The 16,486-nt window shown below is 37.1% G+C and overlaps 1 protein-coding gene and 1 long non-coding RNA gene across 2 annotated transcripts in view; one reads left to right on the top strand and one right to left on the bottom strand.

Annotated features, from left to right (window-relative positions):
* The window catches only part of CUNH2orf88 (chromosome unknown C2orf88 homolog), a 98,376-nt gene that overhangs the window by 21,028 nt on the left and 60,862 nt on the right, over positions 1-16,486 (top strand). The window lies entirely within an intron of this gene.
* LOC131383711 (uncharacterized) overlaps positions 15,582-16,486 on the bottom strand; it is an 8,292-nt gene continuing 7,387 nt past the window's right edge. The window contains exon 3 of the long non-coding RNA XR_009213947.1: positions 15,582-15,645. This is a non-coding gene — a long non-coding RNA (uncharacterized LOC131383711). The remainder of the gene's footprint in view (positions 15,646-16,486) is intronic.

Below are 16,486 nucleotides of genomic sequence, written 5' to 3'. Positions count from 1 at the left end.
CTTGCTCTGTCGCCCAGGCTGGAGTGCAGTGGCACAATCTCAGCTCACTGCAAGCTCTGCCTCTTGGGTTCACGCCATTCTCCTGCCTCAGCCTCCTGAGTAGCTGGGACTACAGGCACGTGCCACCACACCCGGCTAATTTTTTGTGTTTTTAGTAGAGATGGAGTTTCACCATGTTAGCCAGGATCAACATCATGTTTTAAAATTTTTTCATATTGCTGGATTTATAAAAAAGTATTTCCTTCCCACTTCTGCATGAGAACATGGTATATCCCTCCATTTGTATTGACCTTATTTGTAACCTTTAATAGAATTTTACATTTATTTATTGTTGATTTATGTAGGGAGACTTGTTAATGTTTTTGTTACAGTTGTAAGTGATATCTTATTTTCTAATTGTCAGAAAGAGGAACACTATAGATTCTTGTATGTTGATCTCATATCTACTTCTTATTTCTTTGTATTTACTTAGTTTCAGGCTTGTCTTTTGTTGGCCAGGACCTACAGGATTCTGTATCAAAAATAAGCACCTGTCTTATTCCCAAATGCTGAATGTAAAGGGAATGCTTCTAAAGTTTTTCTATTAATATGATTTTAATAGGTTTTTGATAGATAACTATCAAAGTAAGGGAATTCCCTTCCATTTTTAATTTTCTTATAAGCTTTTTATTACATTAGTTGTTGAACGTTATCAAATTCTTTTTCTACATCTGTTGAGTTGGTCAAATGACTTTCCTGCTTTAGATCTGGCCTTTCTGATTTTAACCATACTTGATCATGATGTGGTGTTATTGTTATTATTATTTATAGCATTTTGGATTCAGTTAATATTTTTAGGACTTTTGCATCTATGCTTATATGCGAAATTGCCCATAATTTCTTTTCTTCTCTTATCTTTATCAGGTTTAGTGTGAAGACTATACTAGCACTATAAAATGAATTGAGTAGCTTTCCCCTAATTGGGAAAACTGTAAAACAGTCTAGACTTGGCCAATTTTAGCAGGTCTTTTTTTTTTATTATTAAATAACCGGCCAGATTTTCTTAGTTCCATTAGTCTATTCAAGTTTTCTTTCACCTTGGGAAATTTAGAAATTTAGAAATTTTATTTTTTTCTAAAACTTGTTTCTGTTTCATCAATTTTTTTTTCAAATTTACTAACTTAAAATTCAGGGTATCCTCTCATAATTTAAGAAAACCTGTAAGTCTTTCAGCTATTTTCACTTTTTTGTGCATTATATTGTTTATTCACACCTTCCTTCCTTTTTCTCTTGGTCAGCGTTTTCATTTAGTTTGAAGTCTTTTGAAATTTTCCTCATGATGTTCTCCTTAATTTGTTATCTCTTTAATCAGTAACTGAGACAGGGTCAATCTAATACAATGGGAAAGAGTTTCAAAAAAGACACTCAACATATATTTATGTGTGTGTATGTGTGTTAATATTTTTGTATGGATTCTTCAAAGTTTAACATAGTACTGCATTTAACAGTATGATCAGTTGAGCCCATTAACAGCATTATAATTATTGCTGTCATCTTTTGGGTCATCATTTTACTCCAGACAGCATATTGTCTCAACTGCACTATAGATCTCTAGATTTCTACTTCAGAGCTTCTTTATCACCACTACCTGGCATACCTGCAAGAACCTCTCATCCTTATGACATATGGATAAACCAAGAAGTGCAGAGGAATTAAAACCCATGGATAACCGTTAATCAATGAAGTATAGGAGCTAGAAGATAAATATTCCTCTTTTCTATCCCAGGAGTAGACAATTCTGGAGTGCATTCTGCATGACTCCTCAGAAGTCCCTCCCTGGTGGATGGAGTCCTAGTTTGTCCACTATGGTAATCAACTTGAAGCACCCATAAATTTGCTTTCCTTCCCTGTTTCACTCTTCCCAGTCCCGTACCCCTGTTCTTTGAGATACGTTTACAAAGTAATCTGCCTGCATACAAGACTTTAATTCAGGCTCTCTTTTTAAAGGAAGCTAGGATAAGACACTGCTTTCTTCCTGTGTTTTGTTTCTCTTTTTCCTCTCCTACCATCTATTGGATAATCAATTTGTTTCTGTTGTTCTGAAAGTTACTCTTATTTTACTTTTATTCTTCTGGTGGTTACTCTTAGGTTATACCACCTAAGAGTAGGGAAAATAGCTAAAGCTTATTGATATCTCAGTCTTTTCCACAAACAAATCAATGAGCTTCACTGGTTCTTATCATACTTTGATCTATATCCATATGCCCCAAGTTCCTGTTTGTGTCATTTAGCATTTTAATTCTGGATTCATAAAGATTGAGTGGGTTTATTTGTAGTAATTTCTCATTTAGACAATAAGAAAGTCTGTAATTCTTTACTCATTCATACTTATCATATCTCACTGCCTACTCCTGGATTCATTTCTCTTTTTCCTGCAGAATGGCCTATAATAGTTATTTCAAAAGGGATGTATAATACATTTTCTGAAATTTATTTCTCCTCACACTTAAATTATAGTTTAGCTAGAAAAGAAAGTATTTTTTTGTTTGTTTGTTTGTTTGTTTTTGAGACGGAGTCTCGCTCTGTTGCCCAGGCGGGAGTCCAGTGGCGTGATCTCAGCTCACTGCAAGCTTTACCTCCTGGATTCACGCCATTCTCCTGCCTCAGCCTTCCGAGTAGCTGGGACTACAGGCACCGGCCACCATGCCTGGCTAATTTTTTTGTGCTTTTAGTAGAGACGGGGTTTCACCATGTTAGCCAGGATGGTCTCAATCTCCTGACCTCTTGATCCACCCACCTCGGCCTCCCAAAGTGCTGAGATTACAGGCTTGAGCCACTGCGCCCAGCCGAAAAGAAAGTTTTTAAGAGTAAATGTATTTTCCTTCCAAACTTTGAAAATATAATTGTCTTCTAACCAGTGTTGCTATTCAAAAGTCTAATGCCTAATTTGTATTTTTTTAATGTGATCTTTTTGAAATTGTTACCTTCTTTTCGTCTCTGGAAGCTTTTAGAATTTTCTTTTAGTCTTTGATATTGTTAAATTTTGTTGTAATTTGTCATCTTCATTTCAAAATGCTCATGTTTCTTAGGGATCTAATTGTTTTTCACCTTAGGATCATCTTTATTCCTTGGCATAATCTACTCCCTTGGTTAATGACATTTACCTGGAACGAAAGCCTAGGCTTTGGCTTATGGGGGGCACGGGAAGAGAAAGAGGGAGAGAGAGTGTGTGTGTGTATGTGTGTGAGTGTGTGTGTGTGGTGGGGGGGGAGAGAGAGAGAGAGACAGAGAGAGAGATAGAGAGAGAAGAAGTAGAAAGGAGAGGGAAGGAGAGGCAAGGCAAGAAGTATATATTTTAATCTGGATTCCATTATTTCCTATTTTCCCTTTCAAGGGTCTACTTCTCCCTTGGGATATTCTCAGTCCCTCCACTAGAGACACTGTTCATGTCCCAGAACAATGTCTTTCTTTGTGATGTCCTTTCCTGGTCAGAGAATGAGGTGAGGAATAGGAGAAATGGTCAGGGGCCTAATGGGCACTACCTCTTCTGACTCCTCACTCCAGCTAGATCCAGGCTCTATCCTATTTTCACATGGCTACCCCCAGTTGATACTCTTGCTTTCCATCTTCATGAGATGAAAGTAACGGGCAATGTTCTAGGAAGTTCATACTCGTGCACTGTATGCATGTGTATGTGTACATGTTGATGCATACCAAATGCCCTGTTTTGCACAGCTATAATTTCTATGCAAACCTGCAAGCTCTTGTCAAACTTTCAACATTAAATAGAAGAGGTATATTTCACTCTGGCCACAGCTTGACTGATTCTTATTGTACCTCCAGTATTGTGATACCACAGGAAAAAAAGGGAAAAATAACAATATGCCATTAGCACTCTTAGTTCATTTTGTGTTTATATTAAAAAATACCTGAGACCAAGTAATTTATAATGAACAGAAATTTATGGGCTCATGGTTCTGGAGGTGAGGAAGTTCAAGATCAAGGAACTGCATCTGGTGAGGGCCTTCTTGCTGTCATTCCCTGCCAGAAAACAAAGGGGCAAGAGAGTGCATGTGAGAGAGTAAGAGATTGAACTCACAGCCTCAATCCCTTTTATAGTCATCATTTATCCATTCATGAGGGTGGAGCTCTCATAAACCTAAATGCTTCCCACTAGTCCCCATCTCCCAACACTGTAGCATTGGGGATTAAACTTCCAACACATGCCTTTTGGGGGATACAGTTAAAACTATAGCACATTTTCTACCTCAATCCATATCCCAGTTGTAGCCTGCTAGCCCTCCCCTCCATCCTCACCACCATTTTCTCTCTACATTGGGACTACTTTTAATTCCTAAGAACCACTCACAGGGTTTGTTTTCACTGCTGAGCATGGCTCTGGGTTTCATAAATTTCCATTTCTCTATTCTGGTGTGCCCAGAGTTGGATGTGAGTCAGGAGCTGGCAGCCTGGTCTTAGTTTCCCATCTGGCCCAGAAGTGGTTTTGATTTATTCTTAAACTCTTGTATGGCTATTCAACTTTCTAGGAATGTATTTAGGCAGATTCATACTTTTTCCCCAAGACCCATCACCCTACTCTACTAAATGAATTAAAAAACTAGCTTACTATGGAAATAATAGATCCAGCTGAAGAGAGGCAGTATAGCCTAATGATTAATGGTATGAAGGTATAGTGTCAGATGGCCAGGGTTCACATCCCAGCTCATGAGACTCACTAATGGTATGACTTTGAATGAGTTACTTAATCTCTCTAGATCTCAGTTTTCTCATCTCTAAAATCTAAGTGGCTAATACAGATTTTTTCTCCTTGGTATTTTTCTTTACCAGCTAAGCTCTGTTGTGGACCTTCCATATCATGTAAGCAGCAGTCAGGTGGCAAGGTGTGGTGGAGCTGAAATATAGTGGCTTTCTTAAAGAGAAAAATACAAAATTATAAAAGGGCCTGTGCACGTAAGAACCCCTGAGACTGAAATCTTCATGAGCCTCACTGCAAATTTCCTAGGATACAATGGGAATGAAAATACATTCTAACTTAGTGTTATCCTATAATGTTATTGTGAAATATTTTTAATTAATATAGACCCTGGCAAATAGTAGTATACAATAAGGTTAGCTTTCATTATTCTTGAAGGAAAAAAAAAAAGGTAAGTAGGGTTCTGTGTTTAAATTCATGTGGAAATGCTTCACATATAGTCTTTCATTCTTAGAGTTTCACAATACATGTTAACATATTGTAATTGTAACATAATAATTTAAGTGTGCAGATAATTTGTAGCTTCTTTACTTTGTAGTTGATCTGGTCTTCCCAATGCCCATCACCCACTGCTTAGAAGAACAAAACAAAAATAACAATGCCCAATCCAATCTAAAGTTCTATCCAATATTTTAAATAATTCTTTTAGATAGCAATAAACTTCTCTTGCATAAAATACTGTCTCTTATCTAGCCTCTTGCTCCCCGAAGAAAGCCAGATATATGTGGAGAGAAGTGTATGGCTTGTAGAATCTGAAGGCATATGGGAAGACAGACTCTTTGGATCCACAATGAATGTGCTACACTCGCTGTCTCCTTTCTAGGCTGGGAAGGTCCCCTTTTTGTTTGGTTGCTAACGTAGGCTGCTGGTACTTTTGGATTAGGCAAAGCTGGTGTTTTGAAAAGATCGACAAAATTGATAGACCACTAGCAAGACTAATAAAGAAGAAAAAAGAATCAAATAGATGCAATAAAAAATGATAAAGGTGATATCACCACCAATCCCACAGAAATACAAACTACCATCAGAGAATACTATAAACACCTCTATGCAAATAAACTAGAAAATCTAGATGAAATGGATAAATTCCTGGACACATACACCCTCCCAAGACTATACCAGGAAGAAGTTGAATCTCTTACTAGACCAATAACAGGCTCTGAAATTGAGGCAATAATTAATAGCTTACCAACCAAAAAAAGTCCAGGACCAGACAGATTCACAGCCGAATTCTACCAGAGGTACAAGGAGGAGCTGGTACCATTCCTTCTGAAACTATTCCAATCAACAGAAAAAGAGGGAATCCTCCCTAACTCATTTAATGAGGCCAGCATCATCCTGATACCAAAGCCTGGCAGAGACACAACAAAAAAAGGGAATTTTGGACCACTATCCCTGATGAACAGGCCACACAAGAGGAGGTGAGCAGAGGGCAAGTTTATTTACAGCCTGAGCTCTACTTCCTGTCAGATCAGCTGCAGCATTAGATTCTCATACGAGGGCAAACCCTACTGTGAACTGCTTATGGGAGGGACCTAGGTTTCGTGCACCTTATGAGAATCTCCTGATCATCTGAGGTGTAAGAGTTTCATCCCGAAACTAACCACCCCACTGCCCCAATTTTTCATGGAAAAATTGTCTTCCATGAAACCAGTCCCTGGGGCCAAAAAGGTTGCGGGGGCGCCTGTCTCAGAGGAAGTGATGCTGGCAAGAAAACTTCACATTAAAGGCAGTCTTAGAGATATTTGATGACACTGAAAGCATAAAGGATAAAATTAATGCTGATACAAACTTAGAAAGGAGTATAACAATTTGCCAAGGCATAGAAAAGACACGGGCTCTATATTGTGTTACATGACAGGAGGAACAAGTCTGGAACCACTCAAACTACTCTCGATTATTTTTGAAGAAATAAATCACTTTAATTCTCTATGTTTTTGATGCTTAAAGTTACAGTATGCTAACTTATTTGCTTTTATAAATTTTTAATTTCCCTATATATTTATAATCAGCAGTAGGAAAATTTTTAAAGTTTTGACAGAATTTTTTGAAGTTGTAGAACGACTGTAATTTTTACCTTTGATTATTAAGCTCTCTTGGCACAGTTTCAGGTATAGCACAGTCATTTTTAAAGTCCCACACTTCCATGCAAGGCAGAGATTGCTTGGATGATAAAGGAATTTACCTTACAGGATTATTGGGCAGATTAAAAGAAGTAGTGCATGTCAACACCAACTATGAGATCTGACATGTACTAGGTTCTTAATGAGTGTTCTCTATTTTATGTGACTATTACCAGCTGCTTATTCATTTAGGAATTTGGGGGAGTTCGTGTGATTATGTATGACCTATTTTATAATTAAAATTTGATAGATTATTAATGTTGGAAATTTTTTTAAAAGTGTATTCCAAGCTAAAAATCTAAGTCTTTTTTTTTTGTCTTTTTTTTTTTCTTGACAGGGTTTTGAAATGTCACCCAGGCTGGAGTGCAGTGGCGTATCACGGCTCACTGCAGCCTTGACTTCTTAGGCTCAAGTGATCCTCCCACCCCAGCCTCCCAAGTAGCTGGGACTATAGGCATGTGCCACCACACCCAGCTAATTTTTTAATTTTTTGTAAGGACAGGGTCTCTCTATGTTGCCCAGGCTGGTCATAAACACCTGGGCTCAAGTGATCCTCCTGCCTTGGCCTCCCAAAGTGCTGGGTTTACAAGGGTGAGCCACCAGGCCTGGTCTATTATTTTCTTCAGAACAATTTTTGATAGCTATCTACCCCCTCCAAAATAGTCACAAAACTTATGAGTCATTCATAGAATGGAAACACCACATTTATGGGCACTTCCATTAGAAAAGTATTCAAATGAATTATAAATATGATGTTGTTTCATTTCCTTATTTTATTTTCATCTATCTCTGGGTTTTCCCTTTAAAAATAAAAAGTGCCAAGTTCCTTTAAAGTATGCTTTTGGGGATTAAGGAATTAATATTACATGAAGCTCATTTGGGAAACTACTAATGGAAGTACCATAATGATTATAGACAGGTAGACTTTTCAAAGGAATCAGCTCAGCAAGACTGATTCTTACGTGGGAATTTTAGGACCCAAGAAAAGCAATGGAAACAGAGAGCAGTAAGTATGTACTTATTACTTAGAGGTTGGTCCTATATTGAAACTAGAGGCTTCAAATACCCACGGGATTTTTTGTTTTTGTGTTTGTTTTTTTTTTTAACTAAGTGACAATGTGTTTTGCTGATGAATGACAACTTCTTTGAGAGGGAATTAGTGAGTTTTAATGCTCTTGAAAAACAATATATCTGTTAGTGGAATCTAGGCAGGTTACTGAACTGATTGATAAACTGAGTATGGCTTGTATCAGCTTTTGTCTTAAGGGAGAAGTAAAAATCATTTAACCAATAAAATGGCAAAGTACTTGTCGATATTTTGAAAGAAGCAGTTGAGCTAAGACTGCAACCTAGTGGTGAGTTTGTGACTGAAAAAAAAGTGACTGCATTCATTGTAGGCCATTGATAAAAGGGGTATTTGAATTCAAGATGAGAATGAACAGGCAGAAGTCCATTGTGCCCCTGTGAAGACTGATCTGAAATCATGGTGGAGCAGGGCTAAAAATGGGGAAAGGATAGCTGTTACCAGATCCTTGAGGCTGTTAATTTTATGTATTTTCTACTTTATCTGAAGCTTCTGCTCACTTATGTCAGTTTGTCTCTTTAAAGATGAAGACCTTGTCAAAACCACTGTAGTTTGTCTTCTCACACTGGTTGCACTAACTTAGTTTATTTGTTTAATCAGTTTCACTTTAGGGCAGACTTCTGTTTCCTTTTATTTTTGTAATTAAGGCAATTCAGATCATACTCTTCTTTAATTCCAGTAAGTTTTTCATGTGTGAGGATTCCAAGATGATTCTAAATGTCATGCTCATTCTTTGACTGCACAATAGTGCTTGGATTTTTACTGTGTAATGTAGCCTTTATTCCTTACAAACGCTTATTAGAAACTATATTTATTACAGTTTCACATTGCATTGTATTAATATGGAAAATATTATTGACATGGTAATGCTCAGACTTTGTTCTTTTAATGATGATCACCTCTCTCTCTCTCTCTCTCTCTCTCTCTCTCTTTTTTGTTAGAGGCAAGGACTTGCTCTGTCACCCAGGCTGGAGTGCAGTGGCATGATCATAGCTCACTGTAACCTTGAACACTTGGGCTCATGCTATCCTTCTACTTTGGCCTCCTGAGTAGCTGGGACTATAGGCATATACCACCATGCCTGGCTAATTAAAAGAATTTTTTTGTAGAGACAAGATCTCACTGTGCTGCCCAAGCTGGTCTTAAACTCCTGGCCTCAAGTGATCCTCCTGCCTCAGCCTCCCAAAGCACTGGGATTACTGGCACGAGCCCCCACACACACTAAATATGGAATATTCAAGAAATATAGCATAAGAACTTGAATATTTTAATTGTTATATAACTTATTCTGAGTTTTTAAATCTACTTGTGTCTTCATTTTTCTCATTTTCTCATCAATTCTTTTTAAGCATATATTTAAGAATTTGTTCAGTGTTTCTTGATTTTTATTGTCAAATCATCCTTGCTCCTTAGCACTCTGATTTTTAATTAGCTTATGTTAACTTTCTTTTATATAGTTTTATTTTACCTGCAAAACTACCTGTGATTTGTTTGTTTCCTCCTTCCAAATCTTTTTCCCTGGCAAAGCTTGATATTTAGGTGTGAAGGTTGGTTATTCTGTGTGCTGTAAAATCAGTCCTGTGCTTTCATAAGGATTATCAAAAATAATATTATTAGCTTTTAAATTCTTTCTCCACTTCAGGTCTTCCACATTTAATTTAAGTGCATTTTCAGAAAATGTCAAATTATCTCAAATGTATATGCTTCTAGTTTTGAAGATGTGAATCCATAGCTTCGCTGATTGCTCGGGATTGCAAGACTCACCACAGTAAATTGACTACAGAAAGCCTACCCCTGTCAGTGAAATGATGCTGTGATGGCTAATTTTAGGAGCCAACTAACCTGGATTAAGAAAAATCTAGAAACCTGGTAAAGTATTATTTTTGGTTGTGTCTAAGAGGGTGTTTCCAGAGGAGATTAGCATGTGAGTCTGAGTGCATGTAGGTGGAGAAGATCCACCCTCAATGTGAGTGGCCACCATCCAATCAGTTGGGGACCTCATGAGAACAAAAACAGAAATGATGGATGTATTGATCTATCTCCTGGAGCTGGGATACAATAATCTCCTACCTTGGACAACAGAACTCCAGGGATTTCTGGACTCAAGTCTGTTGGACTCAAGAATTTACACCAGCAGCCTCCCTGGTTCTTAGGTCTTCTGCCTCATACTGAGAGTTATATGATCGGCTGCCCTGGTTCTGAGGCTTTCAGACTATGAGCCATGCTACCGGCATCTCAGGGTCTCTAGATTGCAGATGGCCTGTCATGGGACTTCTCAACCACCATAATAGTGTGAGCCAATTCCCCTGATAAGTCCCCTCTCATATCTATGCAGTCATGTGTCATCTAACAACAGATGTATGTTTGAGAAATGCATTGGTAGGCAATTTCATTGCTTTGCAAACATGAGAAAGTATACTTACACAAACCTAGATGGTGTAGCCTACTGCACACCTAGGCTATATGGTATAGCTTATAACTTCTAGTCTACAAACCTGTACAGCATGTTACTGTACTGAATGCTATAGGCAACTGTAATGCAGTGGTAAGTATGTGTATATCTAAATAGACAAAAGGTACTGTAAAACTACAGCATAGAAGATTTTAAAATGGCAGGAGTGCAAGACCAGCCTGGGTAACATAGTAAAACACTATCTCTACAAAAAATAAGAAAATTAGCCAGGCATGGTCATGCACACCTGTAGCCCCAGCTACTCAGAAGTCTGAAATGGGAGGATCACTTGAGCCCAGCAGTTCAAGGCTGCAGTAAGCTATGATCAAACCACTGCACTCTAGCCTGGGTGACAGAGACCCTGTCTTTTAGCTTACTGTAACTTTCTTACTTTATTAAAACTTTTTAATTTTTAAAGATTTTTCTACTCTTTTGTAATGATTCTTAGCTTAAAACATAAATACATTATACATCTGTACAAAAATATTTTTTCTTTATGCCCTTACTCTATAAACTTTTTTCTAAATTTTTTATTTTTTACTTTTAAACTTTTTTGTTAAAATCTAAGACAAAAACACACACATTAACCTAGGCCTACACAGGGTCAGAATCATCAATATCATTGTTTCCACCTCCATATCTTGTCCTCCTGGAAGTTTTTGAGGGGCAGTAACACACATGGAGCTGTCATCTCCTCTGACAACATGCCTGCTTCTGGAACACCTCCTGAAGGACCTTCTGGAGGCTGTTTTACAATTAACTTCTTTTTTTTGGAAGTATAAGGAGTACACTCTAAAGTAATGATAAAAAGTCAGTGCAGAAAGTTTACACCAGCACCACCACAAGCATGTGAGTTGTGCATCGTACTATGACATTAGCATGGCTGCAATGACATCCCTAGGTGATAGGAATGTTTCAGCTGCAGACAATCATATGGGACCCTCGTATATACAGTTCGTTGTTGACTGAAACATAGTTACATGATGCATGACTGTGTCTATGTCCTATTGGTTCTGTCTCAGTGGAGAACGCTGATACAGATGCCCTGTATGTAATTCAGAGATTATATCCAGTGATATAATCCAATGAAACTGTTTTGGATCTCCATTGGTCTTTAGAACAGTTTTCTACAAAGTATAGATTTTTTCACTTGATTTTGGATTTGATCTAAATAAGGCAAACCAAGAAACCAGCCACTCTGTAATCAATGCAAAAATCAATGCTGGAATAGTGAATTGTCTGAAGTGCTTTCTCTTTTCCTACAACTCCGTCTATGAAAAGCAGTCTGGGATCTTCGTTGGGAAATCTGTCACACAAAGATCATGATGGATAACATGGCACTCTAGAGGCAGTTTCTAGTGAAATAAAAGTTAATGGAGCAAAATGCCTTTCTATAGAGTCATGAATGTAATACTGAGGGGAACAAAATAAATGCTTCCCCACCATACTTAATTAGGTTTTGGAAGGAGGAGGCAAATTCATAAAACAGCATGGCAATTCCCAGAGGTATAGATTTTCAACAGATTACTTATATAAAGCTATAAAAATGCATGGCATGAGATACTTTTAATGACCCTAAAAACCTTTTTAAAAACAATAATGTTTTTAATAATTCAGATTTATTAATTATCACAGAAGTAATGTATTAAAAATGAGAGTATAGGCTGGGCACAGTGGCTCACACCTATAATCCCAGCACTTTGGGAGGCCGAGGTGGGCAGATCATGAGGTCAGAAGATTGAGACCATCCTGGCCACCACGATGAAATCCTGCCTCTACTAAAATACAAAAAATTAGCCGGGCGTGGTAGAGCACACCTGTAGTCCCAGCTACTCAGGAGGCTGAGGCAGGGGAATTGCTTGAATCCTGGAGGTGGAGGTTGCAGTGAGCTGAGATTGAGCCACTGCAGTCCAGCCTGGCAACAGAGTGAGATTCCGTCTCAAAAAAAAGGGTATATTGTGTACTAGAAATTATCACTATATAGGTACAATTTTCTTAACAGAAAATTGTGTTGTGTAAATATGTATAAGATAGCATAGTTATCTGAAAGTATCCTTTACAATATCCTTCAGAAGAAAAAAAGCTTAATCCTTGAGTAGTGCCGTGATTCTCATATGAGATAAACCTACGGAGTTTATTTTTCAGGTCTTAAAGAGCTTTACCTTGCATTCTAAATACATATAAAAGAAATGTAAGAAATGCTGTTTTATTTTATGTTCTATAAAAATAAAATCTTCAGTTGGTGATTAATTTACTTATCTACAATAACTCTTGAATACATAATTGTTTAAGAGCACATTATTAGGACTTTAGGTAAGAAAACATAAAGCAAATAGATTTTGACCCACAAAATTACAGATTTGGGGAGGGGCAAGAGTGACAGGAAAAAGTAAAAAACAAAAGTGAAGATGGTTTTTACTTAAATGATTGGCATAAATAAAAGACATCAAAAGACTTGTCATGTTCTCTCTCTCTCTCAACTTTATAAGTTTAAATAGACTATAGATGTTGGGAAAGAAGATGTACACACATACTCTCCTCTCAAGTTTCTGATGTACTTGGCTAAGGACAGACAAGCTTAGTGGAAGCCAGCTGGCCACATCTTCAGCATATTTCAGTGCAGCTTCCTTTGGCCACCAGAGCGCCCAAAGACGGATATAGAGCTGTAAACAAGGTGTAGCACTCTTAAGGGATATATAGCTGCACAAAGTAAGTCTTTCCAGATCTGGAAAGCTTAATTTTGTCTTATACTTTTTTATACCAGGGATGTAAATTACTACTTAGAAAGAACTTAAGCAATATGTACCCTTACTGGAAAAAAAAGTAAGACATCTGGAACTCTGGTTCTCAAGCCAAACTTGGCAGAAAGCTTATTCAGAGGAAAAAGCAGAATGAATACTCATATATCGGTGAATGATGTCCTGACTCTAGCTCTCTAGGATCTTGGGAAGCCCGTTTCCACCCACACAGTTTTTCCTCCTCCAACTGCATATCCCCAAATGACCACCAAGAGCAATAAGTAAATGGGATATTGAGAAGTGAATAATGGATTTATGGATAATATATCTTGGAGAAGCTGAGTACTTGTGCATATTTGAGACACATGGCAAATACTAAAGCTGTCTAAATGTAGCTTTTATACTACTACAAAATAAAAATATATGTGAAAAAACACCATAAAGTTTATTAGCCACTCGAGATCTGTAGGAGGAAATTATATTCAAGTATTATATTAGAACATGAATAATGTGTTAATCTAAATCTGAGTCAAACCATACCAAGAAGGCAATGTTTACTACCATTGAAGTTATTTTTTAAATTGAGTTATATTTTCGTAAACTTATATCAACATCATTTTTGTTTCTTATCTTTTTTATTTCTCCCTTCTCTGGCCATTCCACCAACAGTCCCAGATGGCCTTAAACAATGTTTCCCAAAGCATGGTACGTACAGTGCTGATAGTACCTGAGATGGTTTTATGTGGTTCAAGGAGGTTTCACTTTTACAGTCAATATATATAATAAAACAATATAATGAAACCCATCAACCTGAGAATTCACAGATATAAAATTTAAATAAGTTTATACAAAATAAAGTGAGTCAATTTAATAAAGTAATAAGGAAATAACAGTAGGGGTGGCACTCAGAGGGGAAAAATGTGAGGGTGGAACTCAATGTGGAAATACAGCTATGTATTATAAGGAAAGAAACTGATTCTTAGTATGAAATAGCATTGTGTCTTTTTCTTCTAATGGAGCTAATGTCTCTTTAAGGAAGTGAAATAGCAATTTTCACTGGGGTTTTAGAGAACATTATTTAATGGGTCCACACGCCCTATCAAACTGGTAAAAATCCAATGAGAGGTCACAAAAGAAACCAATCCATCTAAAGAACCTAAAAATGCTTGGAATATACAGAGGGTGTTTTTATAGGGAATCTGGACATGGTAATCACCAAGAGAGTTTAGAGCTAAAGACGGATTAATCAGAAATCTATTCACAAGGCACAGAAGGCGGCCAACCTCTACTCAGCTAATCTATGGTCTTGACACAAGGCAAGTGCTACAGGAACTGTAACGGAGAAGGAGAGGGAGTGCAATGGTATTGGAGTCCAATGCTGGTTCTGCCACAGATTAGTCATATGCCTCAGGGCAGCCCATTTAAATCAGGATATTTTAAACACACAAATAATACATGTTTATGATGTACATCTTCAATGAATGCTTAATAAATGTATTGCTTTTCTTCCTTCCCAGATTTGCCATCATAGATTTTTGGTTTGTTTACATGCTTCTTTGCATGTGTATATGTTCATAAAATTGATGTAATACATATTATACAAAACAAAACAAACAACAAAACCCTCAATGTAGAAATGTATAAACAAGAAAAGTCTCTAATAGTATAACAACCTAAACTTAAGAGCTATGTATCCTTATAGGATTTCCATGTTGCACATCCCCCTTAAGGGGATGCCAGTCAATTGATTATCATAGAAGACTATGAATGATGTCTCCTTGCACTTCAGAAAACACCTACATACCATAGCTCTGTTTATGAACCTGGAATATTTTTTAATGATATGATGTAAGCATATATGTGTATACGTGTGTTTACCACAATTGAAATTAGGTTGTACATAACATTCTACAACTGGCATATATTTCAGTTTCTTAGAATTCAGCACATGTACATCGACTGGCATATATTTGGCTTCTGTACAAATCAGTACATTGTATCTGCCTCATTTTTTAATAGTTGTAGAGTACTCCATTGATGCCTCATAATTTAATTAATTCCTTATTTATGGATGTCTGGATTATATCTAAACTTTTTCTATAAAAGTGTGGTTGCAACCATGAAAAGTTATGCTGGAAGATTTCAATTAGAAAATTGGACCCATAAATTATTTGTGTAATTACAATTTATTCACAGACAAAATATAAATGATTTTCTGAATATCTTTGTAAAATATTTGATAGTCAGAATCACCTCCATCTCTCCACAGGCTTATTTTTAAAAACAAATAAATACTTGCCATCTGCCCTGATCATGTTATGTCCTTTAGCAGAGCAGTCCATTTTAGTTGGTTGGGTTTTTCCCTTTCCAAAACAACCAGCTCACAGGTGTCCACACAATACTGAAAAATGAAAGTATTTTCTAAGGTGATGAGGGGGAAAGTAATTAATGTGGGCATAGTATAATCTAATGTTCTTCTTGGTGGGGTGCAGCATCTGTTTGAGAAGAAAACAGAAGCAATAATATTAGCAAGTAACCAAACCAGACAAGTGGAGAGGTAGAGAGATGTGAGTCTTGTGTAAGTCACCATGATCAGAAGATCCTATAGCTAGCAGGACCCTTGGATACCTACATGAATAATCTCACAAAGATAGACCTATCTCTAAAGAGAACTGGCTGTAGGTACAACTGTGGACCTGGTGAGACAGGCCTTCTCTGTCCTTCTTCTTCCTCTGAGTGCCTCTCCTCCTTTTAAGAGATCCCTTCCCATCCAGCCCAGGATATTTTTCTATCTTGTGGTTACTTGGTTTACAGAGGCCCTCTTCTATTTTACTATGTTTATTCATTCTTGTAAACTGGGCTGGATTTGGGGCCTGAAGATGTAGTATGTTACAACAGGAATAGACTTCTAGTCCAATTTTTCATATTAGAGATGAACAAACTGAAACCAGGGGAGGCTAAGTGACCTATCACAGATCACACAGAGATTTTATAAACTATTTTATAACTAGTACTCCATCATTCATTCCAGATATTTTTCTCACCCATCTGCTGAAATTCCTTCTCAGTTTCTCAAAGAGGGAGTGTAAGAATTGATGACTAGGTCTTTGTGTCTCTAAGGCATTTGAATTTCAACTGGGGAAAAGGCCTTGACCTGGAAATTTTCTAATACTGGAATTGAAAGTTAGATGTTGGGAGCAAATAAGGAGGAAGACACATTGGAGACAGAGAACATCAAATCCTAGTCTTTTCATTCATCAGGTCAGCCATATTCAAACATATCATTTTAGTTTCTAATCTAGTAGATACATACAGTAGTTGCAATGCAAAAAAAAA

The sequence above is a fragment of the Hylobates moloch genome, unplaced genomic scaffold (genome assembly GCF_009828535.3).
Source record: "Hylobates moloch isolate HMO894 unplaced genomic scaffold, HMol_V3 SCAFFOLD_1, whole genome shotgun sequence".
Lineage (NCBI taxonomy): Eukaryota > Metazoa > Chordata > Mammalia > Primates > Hylobatidae > Hylobates > Hylobates moloch.
This window is presented reverse-complemented; position numbering and strand designations above follow the sequence as displayed.